Consider the following 12,593-nt stretch of genomic DNA (forward strand, 5'->3'; position numbering starts at 1 on the left):
AATCCATCTTTTTTAAATCATTCTCAATTCAATTTCATTTTACAATATCGTAGAAAATATTAGATATTCAATAAAGAGACAAATCCACTTTTCAGTATATTTATTGTTTGAATTAAATGAAAAGGAAAGTATATAGAGATGTAGATAACTGTTCAATGCATGATCACTTGTTTCTTGGACATTGTCTGCACCAAATCATCATTAATAATAGCATAGCTGCTCCAAAAAAGGATTGATTCTCTCATAGCCTGAAAAATATATATATTTTTTATTAATAATGATTACACTAAAGAATGATAGTTAATTATACTTTGCATGATCCCCATCATACCTTCAAAGCATTTTCAACTGCTACCAATATTGTTACGAATAATAACAAAAATAAGTTAAGTATTTTTGATGTTTTTGAAAATACTCATTTAAACAATATACATATTTCAATTATAACTTGTTTTACTATTTTGATTAAGCGATTTAATGATATTATGATAATTGAATTACATTTTTTTACATTATTATAATTTATTTTCGATGTAATTAAATAATACAATAGCATGGCGTTTAAAAATGTATGTTATATTTAGACTCACCTTGCGTTTGTATCATATTTGTAAATATATTGAAAATAAGTTAATATTTATTACTCATTTCTTCTTCACATGTTAACGCAAAAAAATATTAACTTTTTGTAAGGCAATTCTCAAGAAAATATGTTAGTTTAAAATACGGCTAATTAAAGATAAATTTCACCGCAGAATTCAGTTTCGTTGCTTTTTAATGTTCTTAAAGACTACCGTAACAGTTGTAGCTAGTTTTCAAGCATTATATTGCCTCACATGTTTAATAATTAATTTTCAAAGATAGGTTTCACTGACGCTCACCGAAATAAAATCAGTGAGTTCAAACTCGATAAGAAAGTAACGAAAACGTCAATTTACATGCGTAAATCTGTCAAAAGTGTTACTCGTACTACCAAAATGTCGAAAACCGCGCGTTATTTCGACTTCGAAGTCGATAACGTTAGAAATAAAAACTCGTACTGCCGATTTTAGTTCCTCTGCGTTTACGCTTGGGGCGCTTATAGGATTTGTATGAAAAGAAAACCGAAAGTAAATTACATGAAGTTAACTGTCAAACTCGTACTAAGGGTACAGAATAACACATAGGCTACTATTTTCGAGGTTTCTAATGAGAGGTCGTAAAAAACCACATTTTTTGCGCTTACATTGCAAACGCTGACTGAATCCTACAAGATAGATCAAAACAATGTACTACAGTATTGTACAACTTAAAAAGGTCTACAAAAAAGTCCGTGATGGTATATGTTTATCTCTTAGGAATAACCCACAATAACCAATTTTTATCCTTTACTTTGTACAAGAAATAATGACTTATTTACGAAGCGATTTTAAGCGATTACTAGACTAGACGGGACGAACCTGAAGTCCACGCGAACGAAGTCGCGGGCAAAAGCTAGTTATACATAATCCAATCAACTAACTCGATATTTGAAATACTTAGCTATAAACTTGTAAGAGCTTTTATTTTGACAAGCTAAAACTTGTCTCAAAACCTACACATAGTAGGATGTCCGTAGTTACCCTTTGCCAATTTTTTTTTTAATATTACATTTCCTGAGAGATATACGCAATTATCATTTATAGTCAATATTATAAATGATAAAATGATCTGCAATTCTATTACAATTTTTTTTTTAAATACATTAAAGCGTTTTCTACATAGCCAGGGAGCGCGCAATGTTCAACTACGTAGCGGATAATTTAAGGTCAACCGAAATTACCGATCAATACCTGCGTAGTGCCACATAGTGGTAAGTGGTAACCACTGCCTATAGACATCGTCTCCGTGAGAAATTATATCTTAGATAGAACTGCGATGTTATATATCTTGTACCTTAACACAACAATATTTAATATTGCTTTTTTAACTCTGCTACATGTATATCTATAGCCCGCGCAGCAGCGTGGTGGAAAAATCTTCATAATTTCCAAACTCACTTTAGTAAAATATACATTTCTATATAAAAAAACAAATATAGATTCCGAGACTTCATATCGTGTTGCTTTACAAACATTTTGATTAAAACAACGATAACTGATTAAACGGAAAGAAAAAATAAACAAGTTTCTATATTCGCAAAGTCAATACCTTCTGCCGAGACAAAGTTCTAAAATAATATTCGACGAAATATTTTCAACTTTTATTATACGAATATTTTTCTTTATTTGTGTCAATAAAACGTTAATCAATATAACCCGAAAATCTTATTCGTTGATTTTGAAAATTAAATCTATTATATTTGTAACATAAAAGATAGATAATTGGAAACAAATTTCTAGGTTATTCTTTTTGGTGGAATTTATACTTGGAAGCTTACATTTGTGCTTTTAGCACACTAAAATAAATTATATGTTTAACTAGCGACCCGTCCGTCTTTACATGAGTATAATGCAGATATTAAATAAAGTAAAAAATATCTTCTGAAAATCTACCGCCTGGACTATTTTAAAGATCTTAGTAAGGTATACAGTACAATACAATACTGTACTACATTATTTATATCTATCCCGTAAGGTTCAGCCAGCGTTTGAAATGTAAGCCCAAAAAACGTTTATTTACGACATCACTTTAGAAACCTCTAAAATACCCAGTGTTTCTTTACAATATTTTGCATGTATTATACATATAAACCTTCCCCTTGAATCAGTCTATCTATAAAAAAAAAATCGCATCAAAATCCGTTGTGTAATTTTAAAGATCTAAGCATACATAGGGACAGACAGCGCTAAGCGACTTTGTTTTATTCTACGTAATGATTATAATTCTTCAAATGTGACCAATTAATCCCTTAAATTCAACTCTCTTAAACTAATAAGTGTTGTAACGTTAACGATAGATGTTACACATGTAATACAAACTTGTTGTGATCACCGTACCCTTGATTATACAGGACACCACTAGTCATGGCGATTACTCGGCCCCTGACTAAATTAATAACCACAAACACGATTATTCATGATTGTAATAAAGTTATTGATAAATGCAAATGAATTTAAATTGAATCAATACTCAATAGCCCTTGTTCAATACTAGCTAACCGACCCGGTTTTAAACAGGTAAGTCTAAATCTTGAGGACAACATTTTGCCTGTTTTAGGTACTTATTAGCTTTCACAGAATTAATTATACTATCAACGCTTTATCAGAATCTTGCGAGTAACTTTGTAACGCTTATAGGACAAAGATACGAACATCTGATTTCATATTATATAAAGATTATATGAAGAATGGCTTATTAGAAGAAGCTTGATAAAATTGATTTAAAGAACTAGAAGAAGCATTATTTGGTATAATATTTATACGAAGGAACTCTGAAACGATTGACACCAAATGTCAAGTGTAAAGTCTTAAGAGATAACATAAATCCATCTATTGCTCTTCCACTGGATGCTGGATGAAATTTGGTACAAAAGCTTGACCTCCAAGGAAGGATATCGTTGGTATTTTTATGTCAAAAAGCTGACACAACAACAACAGCCTGTAAATACCCACTGCTGGGCTAAAGGCTTCCTCTCCCTTTGAGGAGAGGGTTTGGAACATATTCCACCACGCTGTTCCAATGCGGGTTGGTGGAATACACATCTGGCAGAATTTCTATGAAATTTGTCATATGCAGGTTTTTCCTCACGATGTTTTCTTTCACCGCTGAGCACGAGATGGATTATAAACAGCTGATAACCAACCCTTAAAATGCGAGCGATGTCAAGAGCGAAAACTAGTATATAATGTACAAGTAACCTCTAATGTACACAAACGATTTACTTACTACGGTCTATTACTACAATTCAATTTGAGGTAAATTAAAGGAAAATAGATTGTAATATAATTTGAAGTTCAATTAGACTTACAGTATAAAGATCAATTCGCAATGCAAACTAATTAGATCAAAAGTTAATTCTATCTGTAGCACTAGCTCATTTATCAACCAATTAAACCTAAATTGAGAGATAAATTGGACTAATTCTCAAAAGAAGAACGTCGTAAAACATGAACTATTGATTAATTCTAACTAATTTCTGAAACGAAACGTCTGTTTTCAACATTGAGTTTGGACTTAATATTGATTAATATAATTTTTTCTTTTCAGTAGAATCGACGTAGGGAGCTAGTGGCATCTTTATATTTAAAAAAAAATCGTGACGTAAAGTGACCAACCAAAAATACTTGTTGTTACATTAAAAATTATTTACATAATTTTAACTTTTTTTTATAATTATATAAAACGTCAAAAAAGTGTCAATTCGCTAAATTCCGTGCCATTGACCCATTTCCCACTTAATTTATGTCGGTGTTGCTAGTATAACGCTTCAACTTGGCATTTTCTAAAATTTTAATTAATAAAATAAATTACATTTATTTTAAAGGTGCATTAAAACAATTATTAAAATAAGATTTTAATCATCTAATTCGCTTGCTGAATTTGATTAGAGGTCATTTCACATCGTTTCAGATTGGTTTAATAGCTGTCTTCCAGTTTAAAGGTTAGTTCTTCGATGTAGGTGTCGGAGTCTAGTTATGACAAATTTACTTTGCCTCATATTTGGCTTTTCTTAATTTTAATAATTATTCCATAATTATTTCCTTCATTTAATTATGGATATAATTCCTTTTTCATTAAGGGTATTTTGGTAGTGATACTGGTCACACTCGCTAACCTTTCAAAGGTTCGTGAACTTTCGATTTCGTTCTTTTTGAATTTTGGAACTATCGGCTTCACACCGAATCCAAACTTCTAATTCGATATACTGAATATATCGGTGAGTTGTCTTAATAATTGAGTTTCTTAATTTGTGGTTGTTTAGTATTCAGTGCTTTAATAGCAGTTATCTTTTCAGAATTTATATTAACAATGAAGTTTTGAAGTTTGACAGAACTTTATATCATGTTTACCGACTCGTAAGAAATTGTAAGTCTTTAATTCTTGTTTTTGATTAAATGCATTGGTTTACAATTCGAAAAGTCGTAGTCATGTGTTAATTGTGGTTTCCAGTGACCCTTTGAAATGGTTCTCCGGAGTTGAGATCGTCAATTTGTGTAAGCAGGACTTTGAACCTCCAGAAGGTAAATTCATGCTTACATCTCTCGTAAAGGTATTTATCATTTGCTTATTTGCTTAACTTATTGAACCTGTATATTTCGTATTACAGGAGGTTTTTTTTTTTAATTGGATTTACCCACCACGTGGACTTCTTGAATGGAAATGTTAAGAGTGAACGGCTCCAGGTTCCTGGTTGAGTGTGCCCAGAAAGCGGCGGGTGCAACTCCAAGGACGGCAGGCCTGTTCCCTGAGCCGTTGTCGGTATCCACGTGTAGCTGGAAACTTTGGTGATGTACCCCCTTTCAATTATATTATAAATTTCGTTTACACCGGTCTGGCGAACGGTGTATTCTTTCAAACCACATCAATTAATTTATTCGTCAGTGGCGCCTAATTTTCAACCTTAAATTTTGTATTAGTTAATATTGAATTTTCAAGCTTGCCTTTTATCCCAAGTGACCCACGCTGAGTCTAGCTGGCATAATCTTATATAATAGTCATTATAAGAAGTAACATAAGTAACTAGTAAATTAAGTAATTGGTTGTTTATTATTAATACTAAGTTACTGTGCATTAAAAATTATATAACCTAATATTGTTTCCTTACACCCACACCACCGGAAAGGTAACAGTGGCACCACAACGGTAGGGGCGTGACTTGGGATAGTCAGTATGTCTGTATTTGCTATATTGAAATAAGGCGTTTGAAAATCAATGTTTAATATTGTTATTGTATAAAAACTATTATAAAGATTTAACAAGTACTATTTTAATAATTATGTCCTTTATTATGTGTTCAAATTAACTTTACAACATTTCATATTGCATTGGAAGTAAATTTTAAGTAAATTATCATACTGTGATATTACTTTAATTATATAATAATTATTACTTTAAGAGGATTAATTTAAATTAATGATGCAATTATATTTTAAACAGGTTTAGTATTAAGTGACTTACATATTATTATATTGTGAAGCCAGCTCGACTTAACTTTTTATTATCAGGATTTAATATGACAATTAATTCTACTTGCACTTTGGACTTTTGCACATTTAGTTCTATTTGAACTTTGATTTAAATTTATTTGTTTTTGAACCTTATTCATATTGTTTGTGTGGTTCTTTAGTATTACAACTTTTAGGGTTCTGCAAATTTTTATACTGGTTCAATACAATTTTTTTTTTTACTGAACTTTTTTTTAAATAGTTTTTTAATTTGTTTTATATCTATATAAAACCAGTTGTCACCTTCATAGTTTACACTTAGAATATTTTTTTTTTGGGAAATATTATTTTTTTACATCATGGAAAGGCCTATAGCTTATCACTTACTTAGGAAGGATGAACTTATTTATGAAGTTGAGATAAGGGATGCTAAACCTAAAGGTTCAGTTGAAGAGTTGAGGATCCAGATTCGGGACTTAGTGAATTCAATTCCTGCTGATGAGATTTTAGAAACATCTTTGGATCCAGCCAGCGAGTTTGAAATTATTGATTCTAAACTGGATGAAGTCTTACTCACCTTGTCATCTAAGCCTCAATTTAAAAGTTTTAACCGGTTAAGAGCTATAGCACATCACCTTTTCCATCGATTTAGTAGGATTGAAGTGGATGTTAATTTATTTTATAAAAAGGAAGAATTGAATGTGAAACTTAAGGATTGTCTTTCGAAAGTGGATAGTTTGTTTCAATCTTTTAGGAAAACTTTTGCAGAAGCTGCTAACGATCAGTCTACTGATCATTCACCTGCTTTGATTAATCCTTTGCCTATTTCTAATATTTCTTGTTCGTCTGATAAGTCTATTACTCGTTTAAATTTAAAATTTAATAGTAAATCTTTTAAAGTCGAGATGATTCGCGGCAAGAGTAAACCTGGTTTTTTTTTGTTTTCGTTGTAGGGTTAAGGGACATGATTTGGGTACTTTTAAGTCTAAGGATATAGTCTGTTTTCGTTGTGGTACTAAGGGCATCACCGTTAAGTCCTGTCTTAATTGTAAATCTGCTGATCCGAAAAAACGGATAAGCCTTCCGTCAAGTCGTTCCGCTAACTTTGATCTGACGATTGGCGGAAGTATGTAAAACGAATCTCACTTTTATTTACTCATAGTGTAGCGGCTATGCAATGTCCTCCGGATGACATTCGTCCTTATATGTCGGTTTCTATTTTTGATGAACAGTTTTGTGGTTTATTAGATTCCGGTTCATCTATATCTATCTTAGGGTCAAATATAGGTCAATATTTTGTCGGTCAGGGTGTTCAGATGTATGACACATCTGATATTTCTTATATAGCTACGGCTAATGATGCACGATCCCGTGTGTCAGGTTATTTATTTTTACCGGTTACGCTGAAGTCTAAGACTAGCGTAATCAAATTTTATGTTGTCCCTAGTGCGACAGCACCCTTAATTTTTGGGGTTAATTTTTGGCGTAGGTTTGGTTTAGCACCAAACTTATTTTTTTTGATGTAAGCTTTGATTCATCCGAAACGAATGTAGTTTCGGGAGTGAAGTTCTTACATCCCCTTACATCCCCTTGAGGATTTATCTTCTTCGCAAAGCGTAAGTGCGAAGGAGGTGTTTGGTAAGTTTGAGGGGTTTCCTTCGAAAGGAAGGGCTTAGGTCGAACGGATGTTATAACACATTCGATCGATTCGGGTGCTACGGCACCCATTAAGCAACATTATTATTGCTTGTCTTCTGAACGTCCGGACAGCTGAGTTTATTGGTGTGAAACATCAGTCCTGACAGTGGGTTTATTAAGGTATGATAGTGTCGTTAGGTATTGCAAAGTGTGAACGTCCGGACAGCTGAGTTTATTGGTATGAAACATCAGTCCTGACAGTTGGTTTATTAAGGTATGATAGTGTCGTTAGGTATTGCAAAGTGTGAACGTCCGGACAGAAGAGAGGAGAGGTATGAAACATCAGTCCTGACAGTTGGTTTATTATGGTATGGATAGCATTGTCTTTAGGTTCCGTTTGTGTTCGTTAGGCATCCTTTTATCCCCTTTCCTCATCCTATTATCCTTATGGAGCGGTTGGTAACTCCTAAAATAAGCCTAAATGCTCAGAGCGGATTGTAACTCTGTAAAAATAAGCCTTACGACTCAGAGCGGATTGTAACTCTGTCAAAATAAGCCTCACGACTCAGAGCGGTTTGTGACTCTGTAAAAATAAGCCTTAAAACTATTCCTTCACGTTTGGTGACCGTCCAGTATCAACTTTGTTTTAGTGTTGAATCTGTTTGGCATCCTTTTATTCCTTTTCCTCACCCTAAAATCCTTATGGAGCGGTTGGTAACTCCTTAAATAAGCCTTAATACTCAGAGCGGATTGTAACTCTGTAAAAATAAGCCTTACGACTCAGAGCGGTTTGTGACTCTGTAAAAATAAGCCTTAATACTATTCCTTGACATTTTGTCACCTTCCAGTGTCCACTTGTGTTGGCGTGGTATCTGTTTGGTTTCCTAATATTCCTTTCCCATCCCATATTACCTAACAAGTGTTGTTGTTCGTCTGGTCAGTAGAGAGTCTTATGTGTGAGTACCATCAGTCCTGACGGTTGGTTTTATTAAGGTTTGTTATGTCTGTTGGTTTGTATATTTTTTTTGTAAAGTGTGTTAAGGTTAAGACTGTTAACTTCTCGTGGGTTCGAATAGTTAATTAGTTATATTGTCTTCGCGAATTTTGGTGTCGTGATACTATTTTATAGAGGTTAATCATATTCTCTATTTAGTGGCATAGACTACTAGTAAATTTTTTTTTAAGAATGCTTATGAGAAGCATTATTTTTATATTATCTGTGTTAGGGCAGATATTAGTTTTGTTCATGCGCCTGGTATTGCATGCAGCGAAGCTTGTGTTGAGCTTAAGCTTAGGTGGAGTTTGTCCTGCACATATTGTGGGAGCTCTGTTTGTTTTATTTGGTTGTAGCCGAATAATTGAGTTGTGATGAGTAGTAGTTTTCTTAAGTTGGATTTTCCACTTTTTTTGTCATTTTATATTTCTCATTTGAAATGTTATTTAAATTAATTATTTGTGTTGTTCGAGGTTCTGAGCTGGAGGGCCAGCTCGAATTTTTCTCGTTTATCCTCGCAAAATTCTTCCGGGAGGGGAGGTACTGTTACATTAAAAATTATTTACATAATTTTAACTTTTTTTTATAATTATATAAAACGTCAAAAAAGTGTCAATTCGCTAAATTCCGTGCCATTGACCCATTTCCCACTTAATTTATGTCGGTGTTGCTAGTATAACGCTTCAACTTGGCATTTTCTAAAATTTTAATTAATAAAATAAATTACATTTATTTTAAAGGTGCATTAAAACAATTATTAAAATAAGATTTTAATCATCTAATTCGCTTGCTGAATTTGATTAGAGGTCATTTCACATCGTTTCAGATTGGTTTAATAGCTGTCTTCCAGTTTAAAGGTTAGTTCTTCGATGTAGGTGTCGGAGTCTAGTTATGACAAATTTACTTTGCCTCATATTTGGCTTTTCTTAATTTTAATAATTATTCCATAATTATTTCCTTCATTTAATTATGGATATAATTCCTTTTTCATTAAGGGTATTTTGGTAGTGATACTGGTCACACTCGCTAACCTTTCAAAGGTTCGTGAACTTTCGATTTCGTTCTTTTTGAATTTTGGAACTATCGGCTTCACACCGAATCCAAACTTCTAATTCGATATACTGAATATATCGGTGAGTTGTCTTAATAATTGAGTTTCTTAATTTGTGGTTGTTTAGTATTCAGTGCTTTAATAGCAGTTATCTTTTCAGAATTTATATTAACAATGAAGTTTTGAAGTTTGACAGAACTTTATATCATGTTTACCGACTCGTAAGAAATTGTAAGTCTTTAATTCTTGTTTTTGATTAAATGCATTGGTTTACAATTCGAAAAGTCGTAGTCATGTGTTAATTGTGGTTTCCAGTGACCCTTTGAAATGGTTCTCCGGAGTTGAGATCGTCAATTTGTGTAAGCAGGACTTTGAACCTCCAGAAGGTAAATTCATGCTTACATCTCTCGTAAAGGTATTTATCATTTGCTTATTTGCTTAACTTATTGAACCTGTATATTTCGTATTACAGGAGGTTTTTTTTTTTAATTGGATTTACCCACCACGTGGACTTCTTGAATGGAAATGTTAAGAGTGAACGGCTCCAGGTTCCTGGTTGAGTGTGCCCAGAAAGCGGCGGGTGCAACTCCAAGGACGGCAGGCCTGTTCCCTGAGCCGTTGTCGGTATCCACGTGTAGCTGGAAACTTTGGTGATGTACCCCCTTTCAATTATATTATAAATTTCGTTTACACCGGTCTGGCGAACGGTGTATTCTTTCAAACCACATCAATTAATTTATTCGTCAGTGGCGCCTAATTTTCAACCTTAAATTTTGTATTAGTTAATATTGAATTTTCAAGCTTGCCTTTTATCCCAAGTGACCCACGCTGAGTCTAGCTGGCATAATCTTATATAATAGTCATTATAAGAAGTAACATAAGTAACTAGTAAATTAAGTAATTGGTTGTTTATTATTAATACTAAGTTACTGTGCATTAAAAATTATATAACCTAATATTGTTTCCTTACACCCACACCACCGGAAAGGTAACATTGTAAAAGTCTACTCATCATCATCATCATCATCATCAGCCTAATCTTGTCCACTGCTGGACATAGGCCTCTCCAAGTGCACGCCACTGTGGTCTTTCTCCAGCTAAAAAGTAAACTAAAGTCTACTCACATAAAGTATATTTTTACTATAATCGCGACCCAAATAAATTACAATTATCAAATCATTAATACAACTTTACGTTAAACAAATGTAATTCATCAATTTCAAGAACAATCGAACTGTGCAGTAAAAGTACAGATGCTAAATTCGATTAAAGATCACGAGCAAGAACTGCCAAATTTCTTATAACAAAAATTTTATTAGTTCAACCCTACATTTGGAACTCGATCGCGAAATTTACAAAATAGCAAATGCACTGACGAGACAGATTATTATCATAAATGTATTAAGAAAACGCTTTATTCGATCGGCACGGTCGCGAAAAGATTTAGGTTAGTATATCCTATAAAAGAACGCTGACCAAGTATTTCTCCTTGAGGATTTTATAATAACTCCGTATATCACAAAGGCCTATGAGTCTCTCGAAGCGACATGTTCATAATGCGTAAAACGATTATGGAATAAAATCGTAAATTACGACCGATTTTGGAGCTGAAATAATCTCGTTGGGTACATTTTATCTGATGAACAAAACCTTAGTTATTGAAATATATAATAATAGACGGTGAAAATTTAATTGTATGTTTAAATTCAATTGTCTCGCCTCCATTTACATTACATTATATATAATGGATTATATCTAGTACTAGATTATAGCCCCGTATTCGCACGGGCCCAATTTGTTAATAAAGAATATGATGTGATATAAAAATTATAATGTTTACTCAATGGCACTCAGACATAATTTCTAACAGTCTGTTTTTAATTGGATCATAGTTCCGATAGTAACATTTATTTATTTTTATGAGGAAAAAAATAACAACCTCTTTATTTTCCTCTGAACGAAATTGCCAACAGCGGAGACTGTCCGCTGATCGGCCAAATGGCACGAAGAACTACGTCCTTTTTAGTTTTAAACTATTAATTATTGTATAGCTACTAACATAGATATAAGTTTTTAAATTATTTCCTATTTACTAACAATTTTATGGATCAACAACACCAGCCTGTAAATTCCCACTGCTGGGCTAAAGGCCTCCTCTCCCTTTGAGGAGAAGGTTTGGAACATATTCCACCACGCTGTTCCAATGCGGGTTGGTGGAATACACATGTGAAGAATTTCGATGAAATTTGTCACATGCAGGTTTCCTCACGATGTTTTCCTTCACCGCCGAGTACGAGATGAATTATAAAGACAAATTAAACACATGAACCAGCGGTGCTTGCCTGGGTTTGAACCCGCAATCATCGGTTAAGTTGCACGCGTTCTAACCACTGGGCCATCTCGACTCCTTATGGATCAAACTTGTCTGAAATAAAACCATTTTTATTTCTTTTTATTTTAAGGAAAAAAGTTAAAACAGTTTTCAGACGGCAGATTTTTCAGACGTACTTAACACTTATAGTAACATTAGGGCCAATTTACACAATATATTTATAAATATAAATCTGTATGCCATTCTGATGTATAAGCCAAATTATAGCAAAGTTTATTCCAAATACATTCAGTAGTTTTTGCGTGAAAGAGTTACAAACAACAATACGTCCTCAGAAACTTTTGCATTGTAAATATTAAGTTCATGTAACTTATAATTCATGAATAGAGAAATTATGAAGTAAAATAATGAATAAGGAGTAGAGTCTCGAGACTCAAATAAAATTAAAATAAACTTTATTCAAGTAGGCTTTTACAAGTACTTTTGAATCGTTATTTTACAATTAATTGAAGC

The 12,593-nt window shown here is 32.9% G+C and overlaps 1 protein-coding gene and 1 long non-coding RNA gene across 7 annotated transcripts in view; both read right to left on the reverse strand.

Annotated features, from left to right (window-relative positions):
* LOC124543780 (liprin-alpha-1) overlaps positions 1-12,593 on the reverse strand; it is a 167,576-nt gene that overhangs the window by 78,030 nt on the left and 76,953 nt on the right. The window lies entirely within an intron of this gene.
* On the reverse strand, positions 72-1,141 carry LOC124543782. Its single transcript, XR_006967493.1, has 2 exons — positions 591-1,141; positions 72-248 (listed from the first exon to the last, which is right to left on the reverse strand). It is a non-coding gene; the product is annotated as an uncharacterized LOC124543782 (long non-coding RNA).

This window comes from Vanessa cardui, chromosome 3 (genome assembly GCF_905220365.1).
Source record: "Vanessa cardui chromosome 3, ilVanCard2.1, whole genome shotgun sequence".
Classification (NCBI taxonomy): Eukaryota; Metazoa; Arthropoda; class Insecta; order Lepidoptera; family Nymphalidae; genus Vanessa; species Vanessa cardui.